Source organism: Chinchilla lanigera, unplaced genomic scaffold (assembly GCF_000276665.1).
Source record: "Chinchilla lanigera isolate Chin_1 unplaced genomic scaffold, ChiLan1.0 scaffold00080, whole genome shotgun sequence".
Taxonomy (NCBI): domain Eukaryota; kingdom Metazoa; phylum Chordata; class Mammalia; order Rodentia; family Chinchillidae; genus Chinchilla; species Chinchilla lanigera.
This window is the reverse complement of record NW_004955481.1, coordinates 5,018,694-5,035,812: the sequence shown is the minus strand read 5'-3', so window position 1 is coordinate 5,035,812 and position 17,119 is coordinate 5,018,694.

Genomic DNA, 17,119 nt, shown 5'->3' with positions numbered 1-17,119 from the left:
CTGAACTACACAGCAAGATCCTTTCTCAAAAAAAAAAAAACAAGAAAAGGAAATATCTCCTAGTATTCAACAACTACCACTGGATTTAGCAAAAAGTCACAATGCCACAGATGAATAAATGAACTGATACATGTTTGTTGTTCTTTTATCTTTTCTTCTTCTTCTTCTTCTTCTTCTTCTTCTTCTTCTTCTTCTTCTTCTTCTTCTTCTTCTTCTTCTTCTCCTCCTCCTCCTCCTCTTCTTCCTCCTCCTCCTTTTCCTCCTCCTTCTCCTTCTCCTTCTCCTTCTCCTTTTTCTTCTTCTTCTTCTACTTCTTCCTGTTTTCTTTTTTGGTTTTTTTAGATAGGGTCTTTTTTTTTTTTTTTTTTTTTTTTTTTTTTTTTTTTGTCTTTTTGAGACAGGGTCTTGCTATGCAGTTCAATTGAACTGGCCTTGAACTCACTTTGTAGCCCAGGCTGGCTTCGAACTCGCAATGATCCTCCTGCCTCAGCCTCCAGAGTGCTGGGATTACAGGCATGCACCACTACATTGAGATAGGGTCTTGCTATGTAGTTCAGGCTGACCTTGAACTCACTATGTAGCCCAGGCTGATCTCAAACTCACAGCAACCCTCCTGCCTCAGTCTCCTGAGTGCTGGGATTACAGACATGTGCCACAGCACCCAGCTTGTTTCTCTTTCCTCTTAATCATTAACATAAATGAAAATAACTGAATTCATGTTGGAATTATATTCATCACTAATGATATGAGCACATTCTTTGCTGAATTGGATAGCAACTTTTCTTTTCATGATTTTATCAAACCATAGCTAAATTGAAACCACAGTTTGTCAGCCAAAATCAACAAAAGCATTGTGAGCAGCAACTGGCTCTGTAGAATTTACAATAAATATTGCATATTTTACTTCTATTTACAAATTGAGTACGCCACATCTGTATTAGCTCTGACGGCCATAACAACATACCATGATTTGGGTAGCTTAGACAGCAGCAGTTGATTTTCTTATAGTCTGTTACGTTTTACATATGAAGTCTCCTCCACTGACCCAGGCACTGAGGGCTTTATTCCTGGGGCAGCAGTGCACAGAAGCGAGGCCTAAAGAGGTGACTGGATCCTGAAGGTGCTCTTCCCAGTGAGTGGATTAGTCTGTTGATGTGCTTGTAGCAGAATAGGCTGTCATGAAGTGGGGCCTAGTTGGAGAAGGGTGAGGAGTGACCTTGAAGCATCTCTCCAGTTCCCAGCCCCTCCCTGTCTTGCCAGGCTCTCTCTGCTTTCTGGCCACCGTGCCTTCCTGCCATGATGTTTCTGCCTCACCAGAGGCCATGGAGCAATAAAGCCAGCTGACCACAGACCAAAACCCCTGGAACTGTGAGCCAAAACTCAACTTTTCTTCCTTTAAGCTGTCTTTCTCAGCTATTTTGTCACAGCAGTGAAAATCTGACTAACAAAGTCCATGAGCAAGGACCCAGCCAATTTGGTTTCTGGTGAGGGATTTCTTCTTGGTTTGTTTTTCTTGTCTTTTCTTCCAGTATCAGGAATCGAACTCATGACCCTGCACTTGCCAGGCAGGCACTTTGCCACTGAGCTAAATCCCCAGCCCCTCTGCTTGGCTTATAGATCTGCCACCTTCTCTGTACGTCCTCGTGTAGCTCTTTCTCTCAGCTGTTTCTTCTTATAAGGGCACTAATCCTATAAGATCAGGGCCTCAGCTTTATGAGCTCGTTAAACCTTAATTGCTTCCTTACAGTCCTCATCTCCAAATACAGCCACACTGGGTGTTAGTGCTTCAATATAAGAATTCTGTGGTGAGAAAAATACAAACTTCCAGTCAATAACATTTTATTTGCAAAATATACACAAATAATTACAATAAGCACATACACTATAAAATTTATAATAGATGTGTTTTTCTAGAGAGCTAGTTTTTGTTTTTATTTGTTTTACAGTACTAAGAATTGAGCCCAGAGAGTGCTAAACTATATTTCTAACTTTTTTTATCCTCCTACCTCAGCCTCCCGAGTGCTGGGATTACAGGTGTGCACTACCACACCTGGCCTAGGGTTATAATTTTGCTACCCAGAATGAGCTTGTAGAATTCTGTTTTAACCAGACTCATTTTTTTTTGAATGTGTTACTTGAAACAATAGGATATTCCACACTTGTTGAAATTGTTCTTTTGAGCGGGAACCCTGGCTCTTCTGTCCCGTCATGTATAGCTTTGTGTTCTTCTCTAGGCAGAAGATGCCCTCAAGGTGCAAATCGTGCCAAGCTAAAGACAGGCGTTTAAAAGCTTACCACGACGTCAAGAGCAGCCAGTTCCCGCTGGAGTATCTCTGCGAGAAAGGCTGGGGAAAGAGCCTCCCTCTGCTTCAGAGGTCAGAGCACCCCTCGGGGACAACATGCTCGGGGTCCAGAGCAGGTGGTGCTGCAGGCAGACTATACTCTGGGCGGTGGTGGCAACAGTGTGGGCAACACGAATCCTCGAGTTGAGGGAGCGGAGGGTCTCTTCAGAGTGGAGGAGATGATGAGAAACTGGGTTATTCACAGACACCCTCACTGATACGCCAGCGAGCAGAGATCCAGTCCTGTTTTGCTCAGATGAGGCTCTAAAGCAGCGCCCTGATGGCCTAATGACTTATGAGATCTCATCTATACCTCATTTGTCAAACTCCACCTTCATTTTGCAGTGACAAAGCTTGTCTCAGCGGGAAGATGACTCAGCCAAAGAGGTCACCTGGTGAGTCAGGGTCCGGTGCCTTGGGACTATTGATTTCACTCACTCTATGATCTGGGGGGAGATCTCTCTTTTAAATGAGCAGAAGAAGCATGAGCTCTTTGCATTAAAAATACACAGCCCACTGGTGCTGCTGCGAATGAGCTCTGGTGCTTCTCGAGGCCTTAAGGGATTCCTGGGGCGCAGTGCAGGGCGAGGGTGCTCTAGCAGCACAGTGCCTGCAGCTTTTACACAGTGGCTGGGCTGGCCCTGTTCTGACTCCTAATCCACCCGTTTCCTTGTCTCAGCCTGGCACCCCCAGTCCGTGCAAATTCCTATGAGCAGGGAACACGATGAGCGTGGGCTCCGGTGCCAGAACTGGACGCGAATACTGATGCTGCCTCTTACTGGCTTTGACATCAGTCAAGTCAGTCAGATGGAAAGAGAAAGGAGCAAAAACGCGAGAGCCTTGTGTCAGTTAGGATCATTTTAGTTGCAAGCGGCAGAAAACTAACTCAAACAGGAGCGGGAGGGAAGGAGGGGGAGGGAGAGAATTTATTGGCTCAGCAACTGAACTACCTTGAGATAGATCTTGCAGGCTTCTGGTGTGGCTTGCCCCAGGGGACTTTGTGATGTTCCCAGGACCCAATATTGCTCTTTGTCTCTAGACTCCCCTTTCTCTGTGTTGTTTCCAGTACCACAGGAGCTTTCTACTTGGGACAAGGAGACGGCTGCCTGAACTCCACACACACATATGTGTATGGTCAGGCATCCGCTCAGCGGTACAGAGAACAAGCTGCCTCCCATTACAGCCCACACAGCCCCTAGGCTTCACTGTGGACAAATACAAGTCACCTGTTGCATCCCTGAGCCAGCTTCTGTGGGCCGAGGAGATGCAGAGCCCTGATCAGCCACTTATGTCACTTGTTCATCCCCCAAAGTGAAGCACACGTACTGCAATGTACTTAAAGTAGTTGAGAGAGAAAAGAAAGAAAGAGGGGGGGAGGGAGGGAGGGAGGAAGGAAGGAAGAAAAAGGAAGGAAGGAAGGAAGGAAGGAAGGAAGGAAGGAAAGAAGGAAGGAAGGAAAGAAGGAAGGAAGGAAGGAAGGAAGAAAGAAAGTGGGTGAGTTATTGAAATACGGGGCAATGAATTGTGAGTAGCCAAAAAGACAACAAATGATTGCTACACCTATTTTCTAAATGCTTGGTTCACTGTTTCCCACTAAATTCCCATATCAATGTAATTTAACCTCTCACAACTGCAACTGCCTCTTTTTAAAAAGTTGGCTAAATGATATCTATTAAGAACATCAGGCTCTTATTTAGTACTTGCTATGTACCAGGCATTGGACTAAATGTTCTGTGTATTCTAATTCATTGAATTATTTATATGACAAAAGTGTTGTTGGCCATGAATTAAAACAGATGACATAAAATCTCCTATGCATAATACCTAGTATATAATAGATAATAAGTGTTTAAATGTGTTTTATTTGTACAGCCACTAACTACTACAGTATTAAGCATCCAACAGATGTTGATTCTAAAAGTTGAATGAATGAACTTGTGTGACTATGTCTCCATTTACTTATTTATATTCCACCTAGTTGCACAAAGGATTTGACACAACATACACGATAAAATGCAACAATAGAGCTGGGCGTGGTGGCACATGCCTGTAAAGCCGGCACTCAGAGGCTAAGACAGAAGGATCACCACAAGTTCAAGGCTAGCCTGGACTATACAGTGAGGCCGTGTCTCAAAAACAAAACAAAACAAAGAAACAACTATCTACGTACCTGTCACAACTCTGGGCATAGTGGCACATACCTGTAGTCCCACCACTGAGCAAGTAGAGTGAGAAGGATTACTTGGCACCACAAGGATGAGATCAACCTGGGCGACATAACTGATCCCATCTCAGGAAAAAAATCTCCATAATACAAACAGAAAAATAAAATCAAGACCAAGGGAATACATAAGTTTGAATAGAATAACAAGATAGGTAGAAAAATAAAATGCATTCATAGAGATCATGAAACTGGTTTGTGAATTGGGCTCGGAGTTTCCTGGCAATCCAAGAAAAAAGGGAAAACTCATTAGCTGCAATCTCAGAGTTCAAGAATGAAAAGAAAGCCAGGTGTGGTGGCATAGCCCTATAATCCCAGTGTTCAGGAGGCTGAGGCAGAAGGATTGAGGTGAGTTTGGCTACACAGAGAGTCCAAGGTCAGTCTGAACTGCATAGTGAGACCCTGTCTCAAAATAAAACAAAAAATGAAAAGAAGAAAAAAAAATCATTCCTCAGAGAAAAAAATTTTAATTTATTGGCTCGTTAGATAGAGAATTCTTGCGGGTTTGCAGGATGGAGAGCAGGGTCAGGTATTGAAAGATCCTGTTGGGGAAAGAATAGCAACATCTGTAGCACAGGAAGTAATTAGCAAGCATTCTTCCTCTCTGGCAGGGCAACTGGCTGTGGTACCTTTGATAGCAGGATGAGGTGCCACTTTAGGCTTCTGATAGAACAACGCAACTCCTTGAAGTACAAAGCTTCCTAAGTCTTGGGAGGGACTCCTCTCCCACAGATTCTACATTCAGAGGGAAAGCAGGAAGCTCATCTCCAGCAAGAGACCCACCGTGAGGGCCTTCGCTCAATCTTCACTGAACAGAAGGCCCCGGATGCTCTCCCAACAAGGCCTCAAGAGGGGAAGCCAAGGGGTTTTCACAGGCCTCTCTTCAAAGCAGGACACCTCCTCTCAGCTCCAAGGCCCCTGCTCTACAGCCAAGAAAGCGTTAATTGTAGTGACCCAAATCTGCAGTCCCGTTTTCAGCAGGCTGAAAATTACTTTTTAATCCTGGCTCTCAAGGCTTGCCTGGGGAGCCATCTGCTGCTCCCTCCCCCACCTCAGGCGCTGGGATTACTCCCACCTGCCCCGCCTCACTTGCTTTTGTGGGACCTAATTCTATTCCTGCCCTTCCCAACAATAATAATTTGGAGGATGACAGTTTCATTTATAGGCTGGGAGGAGAACATACATTCTTTAAGCAAATAAAAGACAAGATCTTCCCTCTAGATTAGATAGAAAACAATTGGAAAGGTCAGAACCCATAGACATGCGGGTCTAGGATAACCAAACCTCCTGGCTCTAATGACACCCTGCCATCTGCTGCAGGCATCTGGGGCTGGGCAGTGTGGTGCTTGGAGCTTTGCTGGGCTTCAGTTCTCAGGGGCCCAAAAGTTGCAGAAATGACTGCTGTGCCCGTGACTCCGGTTTGCTCCAGTCAAGGGAAAGGAACAGAAATCGCTGAACTGCCGCTGGAACAAGAGCCAGAGACTGCACCCTAACCTTTCAGGCCTTCAGCACCTCTATGGACCAGTTTATGTGGGCTATGTACTGTGTGCTTTGCTCCCTCAAGCACCCCCCTAACCAGTGGGGCAGGAAGATAAGTCACACAAAGAGAAACCAGTGTGACCTACGTTATGATGGGGCCTTTGAGCCTCGCGTTAAAGATAGACAGGATAAGCAGGAGATTCCAGGGAAAGGAAATCACAAGGACGGAGGCCTGAACCAGGATGGTGCTTATGAGGAGCATGCAGGGCAATACATTCTTTCCTACAAGGTTGGAGGGTATATTGATAGCTTTGGTGCAACCTCAAGAAAGGCAATCTAGCAACGATAAAATTTGAAATTACGAATGCACATATTTTTTCACCCAGGAATTTCACTTGCAAAAATTTATCTAGCAGATACACTCCCACATGAGCAAAATGACGTACTATTCTTACAATGTGATTCAATACAGCACTGTCTGCAACAGAGAAAGGTTGCAAATGACCTAAATATCTATCAACAAGAGACTGGCTAAGTGACTTACAGGACAGCTATACAAATACTCTACAATGGGGAGAAGAATTAAGTAGTTCTCTATGGTCTGATATGAAATGATCTCTAAGAAGATTCATAAGTGGTCAAAAACCAGGGAATCAATCAAGTGCCATATGTGCCCTTGCTTGAATTTTGATTCAAACAACACAGTATGACTGAGAGAGAATCAATCAATACCTGAATGCTGACTGGATAGTTTATGATATTAAAGAAGAATTGTTTTGTTTATCTGTGATAGTGTCGTGATTGTTTTTCTAACGTCATTTTCCGTTAGATGTGTATATTCAAGAATTCATAGATGAACCTGGGCGTGGTGGTGCACACCTATAATCCCAGCACTCAGAAGGCTGAGGCAGGAGGATGGTTGCGAGTTCAAGACTCGCCTGGGCTACAAAGTGAGCTCAAGGCCAGCCTGAACTGCATAGCAAGACCCTGTCTCAAAAAGACAAAAAAGAAAGAAAGAATTTGTAGATGAAATTATATGATGCCTGGGGTTTGCTGTGGAATAATCAAGCGGAGGGGAACAGAGTAGGATGGGGGAGAGTGGATATAACCAGACTGGCCCTGTGTGGATAGTTGGAGAAGAGAGCTGATGATTACACGGGGCTCACACTATTTGGAGCATGGTGCATTTTTTAAAATAATCAAAGGGACCAAGAGTGTAGCTTAAGTGGTAAAGCACTCACCTAGCATGTGCTCTAGGGTCCAGTCCCCAGCACTGCAAATAAATAATAACAATTATAAGGCCGGGTGTGGTGGCGCACACCTGTAATCCCAGCTTGGGAGGCTGAGGCAGGAGGATCGTTGAGAGTTGGAGACCAGCCTGGGCTACAAAGTGAGCTCAAGGCCAGTCTGAACCACATAGTGAGACCCTGTCTCAAAAAGACAAAAAAGAAAAAGAAAAAAAAAAAAAACAATTATAGTATAGTGTGAAAAGTATGGGCATACTAAGAAGGAACTGAATAATCTTTAAAAGGGGAAAGGGGAGAGTGGAGTATCTCAAGAAGAAACACCGTGCTATATCCAGAAGGATGACCAGGAGATTCCTAGATGTGGGCATGAGGCTTGCAGAGGTGGGTGTGAGTGAAGAGTCAAGCGTTTTGTATTGCAGACGGATAAGTACACAGGAAGCAAGCCCCTCAACCTTGGATAAGTTATTTACCCTCTACCTTTGTGAATCAGTGTTCCATCCACAGAATGAAGACAATAACATTACTATCTGCCGCTTGGGAATGTTGTGGGGTTAAATGCAATAATATGTAAGATAATGGATTAAATAATAGATGAAATAATGTGATAAGTTAAATCCTGCACAGAGAGCACCCTTGTGAACACCAGCCGAGGTTAATGGCAAGGCCAGGATTTAGTCTGTGAGTATGGGATTCCAGAGCCCATGTTCTTTCTACTCCAAAAGTGAATCATCAGATTTAGTCAAAGGAGGACCAGGAAGATAGCTCAGTGGCACAAGCGCCTGCTTGGCAAGCGCAAGGTCCTGAGTTCGATTCTCCAGTACCAAAAAAAAAAAAAAAAGATGTAGTCAAAGAAGGACTGGCCATAGAGGAGAAAGGGTTACTGGGTTCTCTCTGAAGCTCAGGAGCTATGGTCTCAGGGGTCTTTATTGTCCACAGCCTTCTGCCAGCAAGCACATACAAATGCTCCCCATCAGCTCACAGATATTTTTGTAGGCCTTGTGTCCCCCATGAAGAATCTTGGGAGGTCAAATTGTTGAAAGATGTGGTCTCATCCGTGTGACCAAGTCCTCCTCTGAGAGAAGACATTCTTCTCGGAGCTGCTCCCAAGCATCTGGATCCAGTAGCTGAGAACCCTGGCCTAGAAGTCAGGAGATTTGAGACCCATGTCCTGGGGAAAGGAGTTTGGACACTCTTATCAAGGCATATAATCTACACGTACACCTTAACCTCACTGGGCCTTAGTTTCCTCATCTGTGAAATGGAAATTAAAATATCTGCTTTAACCTCCTCTCATGATTGATGTGAATAGCTCAGTGAAAATAGATATGAAATTCCATTTTTTAATGTTGACTCTAATGCCAGGCGTGGTGGCACATGCCTGTAATCCCAGCACTTGGGAGACTGAGGCAGGAGGATTGTTTCAAGTTCAAGACCAGCATGGGCTACAAAGTGAGCTCAAGGCCACCCTTAACTGCATAGTGAGACCCTGTCTCAAAAAGACCAAAAGAAAAAAAAAAGAAAATTATCTAATCTAGACTCTAGACTAGACTTCTAGGATCTCCTCCAATCCACTTTACCTAGGCATAATCTTTGACACCATTAATGCGTAAGTTTAAAAATGTGATCAAAAAAAATGTGATCAAAGGGAAGTTATGCATTAGCAGGCCACAGCCATCACCCTGAAATTCCCTGAGCTGTTCCCCTGTCCTCTAGATGACAATACACACAGGTGGATGGGGAGGATCCTATGCCCCATAAATACATGTAGGCAATAACCATATATTTCAAATGTTTGTCCTTGGCAAGAGCTGCAGCTGTCTTTTAAAGCGGCTAAATGAAGTAAAGAAAAATCAGAAAAATGCAAATGAGATGCTTATTTTAGGCAAATCAATCTCAGCAATGCTCATATCTGATCAAGTTTATCTTTAGGACAATCATTAAGATAATGGATTAACGTGAAAGTTTATTTTTACCCTGTATGCACTCACCCCTTGAGACTCTTCAAGCCTTATCTTGACTCTGCCTGAGTCAAGCCCTCATCACTTTGGGGACAGAAACCCTAACATCAGTTAAAGAGGCCCCTGGCTATCATAGGGTCTGGCTACCACAAGGTCATCTGGCACCACACTGCTCCACTTCTCCTGTGACATGAGCAACTGCAGCCACTTTCAGACTCCAGGGGTTTTCCTCGGGAAGCCCCAGAAAAGGGTAAGGAAGACATGTGTGACTTTCTTTCTAAGGAGATGTGTGAGGGACAGTGCAGCAAATCGATCTAGAGCAGAAGCTTTGCACTCAGGTAGTCCTGGCTTCATCCCAGCAATCTCACTTACCGTCCGCATGACCCCAAGTTCCATGAGCCTCAGTCTCCTCACCTATAAAATGGGATAATAATGACATCTGCTTCACAGGGCTGCTGTGCCATCTAAATGAGAATTGTATACACAATGCAGTTAGTGAAATATCTGACATGGAGTAAAACTTCAGAGCTACTGAATACCTAATATATACCCAGCACTGTACTTTATATGCAATAATTAATTTAATACCAGCAACGACAGACCACAGATGTTATTAGCCTCTTATTTATTTTTTTTTAAAGATGAAGGCGGGGCTGCAGGTAGAGTAACGAAGCCAAGTGGCAGAGCCAGGCTTTGGACCCAAGGCTCTGGAGCACACTCTCGCTCCTCTTTGCCAGCCCACTCTCTGAACTGAAAAGCTGCAGAGGCACAGAGGATGGACAAGGGGCTCCTTGCCTGGCACAGAAACTGGACTTGTACTGACCCCTTCCCGAATTCTGTAACGGGACACTGGGTCAGGAAGAGGTGAAGAGGAGCCATCAGCACCACCTCAACACAGTATGAAAAGAGAGAGGCAGATGACAGGCAGTCGCATGGGAGCTGCCATCTGGTCTAGAAGGGCCATCACCCTAGCAGAGTCTCTGGTACCCTGATCCCCGAGCCTCGAGCTCTCAGTTAGGGCTCTCTCTCCCCTAGATGTTGGGAAGAGGCCTTGAGAAACCCCTGGGGCCCTGCAAAGACCAAAATCATAACACTCTTCCAACACCCTTCTCATTTCAAGCACCACTTCACTTTGTTTTTATTTATTTATTTATTTGTTTGGTACCGGGAATCAAACTCGGGACCTTGCACTTGCCAGGCAGGCGCTTGTGCCGCTGAGCTATCTCCCCGCTCCCACCACTTCACTTTGTACCGCAGCCACAGTGAGGCTGGGAGCAGGGAGACAGGCTAGGGGGAAGTGACATTTGTATCTGAAACCAAAAATGTCTGCCCTTGGGTGTAAAGAAAAAGCCAAACCCTTAGGAACAACAGACTCGTTCAGGCTTCTTTCAACACCGACTGGAACACTTACTAGACCTTGGGTGATTGGCTTAACCAGGCATCTCTGTTTTCTCCTCTATAAAATGATGCAAAGGATACCTACCTCATAGAGTTTCTTGGATTTATAGTATATACACGAAGTCTAGGTGGGGATGTAGCACAGAGTGAACAGTTAATAAATAGTACCATTTGTTATTCTATGTGGTAGTTTTACATTCCTAAAAAATTAAAAAGATGTCTCCTCTTTTCACCTGCTGATGCTTGTGTGGGGCTGGGAATGTGCACACAGCATGCAAACATGCATTTATACATGTTTTCCCAGACACGTCACTAAAAAATCAGCATATCTTCAGAAATCCCCATGAGCCGCAATGGGTCATAGTCCACCTCATCTTCAATTCTGATGCAACATGCAAGACAACAGTTATTGTCCCCATTTCAGGGATTGGGAATCTAAGAGACTTAGCAGTGTCTAAGTACTATAGCTTGTTCAAACTTCCAGATTAGCCAGGCATGGTGGCACACGCCTGTAATTCTAGAACTCAGGAGGCTGAGGTAGGAGGACTACAGCTAGTTCCAGGACAACCTGGGCTACATAGTGAGTTCAAGGCCAGACTGAACTGCATAACGAGAACCTGTCTAAAGGAAAAGAAAAAATCCAGGTTAGTCCAGTGTTTTCTTTTTAAATCTTCCTAATAATTTTTATCCAGCCTGTACCCTTTACTCCACTGTCTGTCAAGCTGAAGGATTATAGACACCCCCACCCCTAAACCCAGCATGACGATGGCATGAGAGGAAAAATAGAGGGAGAGGCAGGAGATGGAGGAGGAAGAGATAAAGGGGTAAGTGTGTTCTATTCCCTGAGGCTGAGGGCCCGCCTCACAGTTTGAGCCTGTAGCCAACCAGGGCTGCCCCTGGCCTGGCTCCCATGTTTCCTTGCTTTGCTTCTTCTCCCCAAGGGCTGCAGGAAAACCCCAAAAGTGCCCCCAAAGATGGGTCTTGGGCCTGGCCTCCTGGAACCCTGCCGGCTCTGCATTAGCCCTCAGTAGAAATTCCAGGAAAGAAGGAGGTCTAAGGAACACTCACCTTGGCTACTTCCTGCAGCACCCCTGCTCCTCAGCGGCCCTGCAGAGCCTTTGGTTTTGGTTTTCCACCTAAAAGTGTGGAACCTGGCCCAGGACAAGGAAAGCGAGGGGAAGGTGCTGAGGAGGAAGGCTCAGTGGGAGGAGAAGGCGGAACGGCGTGCGCAGAGCCCCCGCACTGGGCCTGGCACACAGTAGGATGCCACATCCAGAGAGACGTCCTCCCGGTCCCCGGGAAGTTCTTGGCTATCTCAGAGGCTCCCTGCCTGCTAGGGCTGCATCTCAGTTCATCTCATACACGGGGGCTTCACTCCATTACACATGGAAATTTGGCTTCATTGATATGAAGGGGCTAATTACTACATGAGACATAATTACAAGACAGGAAATAGATTTACAGACACTTAGCGGGAGGGGAGCTGCAGCAGCAAGGGCCGCTCTGTGCTCCTGACTAAAGGGTTAAAGATGCCCCCACCACACTCCTGCTCTTGCCCTGGGAATTCTCACTCTGCCCAGAAATGTGCTTCTGGAGAGATCAGCAGTGCTACCAATTTCTAGGTATCAATTCGGGTTTTTCCTCAGAATTTGTTCCATCATTGGTGCTATGTTCACACAATATCCCTCAAAGTAATAAAAATCATACTTTTTTTTTTTTTCCTTTGGAGACAGGGTGTCGCTATGCAGTTCAGGCTGGCCTTGAGCTCACTTTGTAGCCCAGGCTGGTCTTGAACTCACCACAGTCCTCCTGCCTCAGCCTCCCAAGTGCGGGGATTACAAGCGTGCACCGCCATGCCCGGCAAAAATCATACTTGAGAATATAGTCTTAAGGGGCTGGGGATTTAGCTCAGTGGCACAGTGTCTGCCTGGCAAGCGCAAGCTCCTGAATTCTATTCCTGAAAAAAAAAAAAAAAAAAAGAATATAGTCTTAAAGGATATATTTAAAGAGAGAGAGAAGAGCCTGAAGATAAATCCTAAAACTAGCCAAAAGGAGAGATGATGTGTAGAGCAACAGGGTACTAACCCCTACTTTTTTCTGGAGTTAGATAAACCCTACAAAAGAGGAACAAGCCTGCTAGGTTGCCCAGTTCCTTGTAGACTCCCTTGTGGGTTACTTTTCTTACCTTACAATAAGATGTCTTAATTCACACACAGAGAGAAGTAGAAATAAACAATGAGCATAAGTGGAAGGGTTCATCCTCATTCACAACAAAGATAGGCAAATTCATAGCACCTAAAATTTATGGAGCACAGTCAATGCCAAGTACTGAGCTTTGCCTACATAACTTGTTCATCTTCATAACAGCCCCAACAGGAGGGTAGTACAGTCATTACTCCCAAATGCAGCCAAGGAGCTTAGGCTTAGAAAGGTCAACCAAGATGCCTGAGTGTACAGGTAAATGCCAGAGGAAGGACTGGCCCTCACCCTGTCTTATTGCAGAGTCTGGATTCTCAAGAACCAAGAGAAAATCTCCAAAATTAGAAATGGTGTCTTCTCAAGAATCTTAAGACTGTCACTTCCTGAAATCCAGCATTGACTCAACTTCTGACCATCTATCTTTAGGAAATAATCTAAGATATGGGAAAAGTTTAATGCACAAAGATCTGCTTTGCAAAATTACCTAGTTAGGATACAGGAAAAGTTAGAAATTAAATAATCAGCATGGGAAAATGATTAATAAATTATGGTAATACACAAAATGGATTATTATTTATTATTACTATTATTATTTATTATTATTAAAACTAGTATCTATAAAAAGTTTATGCAGGGCACGCTGGTACACGCCTGTAATCCCACCACTCGGGAGGCTGAGACAGGAGGATCATTACGAGTTCAAGGCCAGCCTGGGCTACAAAGTGAGCTCAAGGCCAGTCTGAACTGCATAGTGAGACTCTGTCTCAAAAAGACAAAAAAAAAAGTTTATGACAACTCCTCATACAAGTCACTGTTTATATTAGGTAATATAAAAAAATAGCAAGACAAAAAAATATAGATGCATTACAATCTCTACAAAAAATAAACATGCAAAGGAAAGATAGAGGGAAACATACCAAAATGTTGCTTTGTTTTTTAAATAAAAAGCATAATTAAGATGATAAGAAACAATTTTCTGTCTTTTGTGACAGCTTTTCATTGTTTGTAGCTTTAACGGTCTTGCCCAAGCTCTGCCCATGACTGTAAGGTCTTTATAGTGAAGTCTTATCTTTTCTCACAGATGTCTGTTAAAAAGAACCACCGTCAGCCAGGGATATAGCTCAGTGGCACAGCGTCTGCCTGGCAAGCATGAGGTCATGAGTTTGATTCCCAGGACCAAAATAAAAAACCACCCAAATAAAAAGAAAAACCATCATAACTTATTATTCTTATAACTCAGTCTTTACACAATGGACTTCTCTTAAGCAGAAGACATCTGTGCCAAAGCTGTCACCTTTGTTCCGGCTGATGGCATCAGGTGCAGAGTAAAGGACTTTTTAAGACCAAGGAGAGGAGCCCTGTGGGAACAGGGTACAGGGACCCGTGAGTCCCCACCGTATCTGAATGGTTACTGGCTCCTCCAATCATCACACAGCAAACTTCCCCTGCCTGACTGCCATGTGTCAGGCACCACTCTGGTTCTGGGAATGAGGAAATTAGCACACACCAAAATTTAAGTCCTCTTGATTCTAGGCACGTCTCTGCTGATCATGTAAGAAAATAGGAGGAAGTTGAGGCTTAAAGCAAGGAAGTAAGACTGTATAGCAAGTCATTGGTTGGAGAAAGAAGTAGAAACCAACTCATCCAGCACTTTGCATTGACCCTTTTCTTAGCACAGAAGGAGAGCTGAGGGATATGAATTGCCCTTGCGAGTCTGGGATGGCAGCCTCTTTGTATTAATCACAGGAAGAGTAATTCGTTCAGTTACTAGTTTTCTGGTGCCTGAGTTGGAATAATAAAGACACCAGCATGACTGTGTGTGTTTTTGTTTTTGTTGTTTTGGTACCAGGAATCGAACTCAGGTCCTTGCACTTGCCAGGCAGGTGCTTGTGCCGCTGAGCTACATCCCTGGCTCCACACCAGCATGAATGATTTGTCTTCCATGGATCAAATTTGTTTCTAGGCACTAGCAAACTGGTCTTCCAACACAGATATTCACCAAAGTGGTTGTTAGGCTTGGTCCACCTAGAGGTACCTGGCAGCTCCTGTACTTCCGACCCAGGAAGGCACTACACACCACACACCCTACCCGGAATTTCCATGCCCCGGTGTAGTTCTGCTCCCCACACAATCATTTACCAGCTGTGTGACCTCGGGAAGTTACTCACCTTTTCTAGATAGAGTCTTCAGAAGAGGGGTTTTTGTAAGGAGGAAATGCGATGATGACAGAAATCCTGAAGTCACAGCATCATCTGAAGAAATCTCAGCCTGCCCTCGGAGGTTGTACAGCTTATTCACTGATAACTTGATGCCAGACCACTGCCTGCAAGGGCCTCTCAGAGACAGACAGTCATGAAGTCTGCCTACCTGAAAGATTCAGTCCATGAGAAACAGCTACCACGTTAACCTCCCACGCCTACTGCTTTCTAAAATCTTACCCGGTGGGACACTCACGTGGGTGGAGGGAGATCTTATGACTCTGGCAAGGCAGCTGCACCTCACAGTCAGACTGTTAGGGATCCTGGCCTCAACAGGAAGGGCCTAGAAGAAGACAGAAAAAGAGCTCAGTGACCCACATGAGCCTGAGGGACAGGTGAAGGGCACCAACGAGGCAGGAGTGAAAAGAAAGAAGGAGAACCGCAAGGCAGATCTCTGGAAGGAGAGTCAGGGAATAAATATGGGTGGATTTGGCACAAGAAAAAGAGGCTTTGCTTCTGTAACCTTGGCCAAGTGTCTGAGTTTGTTTGGCTAGGAGAATGGAAAGGGTGACATTTGCTATTATAAAAAGGGCATGCTCTGCGCCCTGGCATTCTAGGGAAGGCTAGGTGGCTCACCTGGTGGACATCTCCCTCATTAATTCACCTTAGGCCAAAATCAGCCCATGGCCTGAGAAGTTCTAAGACTTAGTTTGCTAGCACATTGAATATCTACTTCTCATGAGTCAGAGTGTCCGAAAGCAGGGGAATTGCTCATAAAACCCAGAAAGCCATGGCAGATCTGCTAGTCATGTTAGCTCTAGGAGCTGGTTCCCACCCTGAGGCTTAGCTACCCTGAGTCCCATGGAATAGAATCTTACTTGTTAAGCTGGGAGTAATAGCCTGTGGCTTGTAGGTTGACTTCTTTCTTTCTTTCTTTCTTTCTTTTTTTTTTTTTTTTTTTTTTTTTTGTCTTTTTGAGACAGGGTCTCACTATGCAGTTCAGGCTGGCCTTGAACTCACTTTGTAGCCCAGGCTGGTCTCGAACTCTTAATGATCCTCCTGCCCCAGCCTCCCAAGTGCTGGGATTACAGGCATGTGCCACCACGCCCAGCTACACTGGCTCTTGAGAAGTGACATAATGTGACAGTTTGAAGATGATCCTGACCTGTGGCTTATGCTAGTGACTATATTTGTTTTGTTTTGATTTCTTTTTTTTTTTTTTTTTTTTTTGTCTTTTTGAGACAGGGTCTTGCTATGCAGTTCAGCTCACTTTGTAGCCCAGGCTGACCTCGAACTCACAGCAATCCTCCTGCCTCAGCCTTCTGAATGCTAGGATTATAAGCATGCACCACCACACCCGTCCGTAGGTTGATTTCAAATCATGGTCTCCTGTGTAAGATGGCTTGTTGCCATTACTAACTGTCAACACCATGCCCTAGAAAGGCAAGCTTCTACCTTGCTGGTCTCCTTCTACTTTTGAAATTCCACATTTAGGCTGCTGAGTTCTTGGGGTTTCCTTTTCCACTGTACCAGGCCAACCACTTGTTTTCTTTTTGCCTTATCTTCCCCCGAAAGAACAGGAATCAAGTGCTTGGTTTTCACTTTTTACTTAGAGCCCTTGAGGGATGCCTCCCTCCTTAAGAGGTAGTGAGCCGAGAGGTTTCAAACTCCTCAGTCACATCTTCACAGATAGTTTTCATTTTACTGTAAGTGTCTGTTCTCATCCATTGGGTAAGGAGCTAAATGGCTAAGACCCTGTCTCAAAAAGACAAAAAAAAAAAAAAAAAAAGAAATCAAAACAAAACAAATATAGTCACTAGCTAAATGGCTTTCAAAATGAAACTTTCATTTCTTTATATTCATGGACAGCTTAGGGGAGACCTGAGTACCATGTATGGGCAATGTTTTCAGAATGGAGATGAGGGCAGGCCAGGCATGGTGGCGCATACCTGTAATCCCAGCACTCAGGAGGCTCAGGCAGGAGGATCGTTGTGAGTTTGAGACCAGCCTGGGCTACAAAGTGAGCTCAAGTTCAGCCTGAACTGCATAGCAAGACCCTGTCTCAAAAAGACAAAAA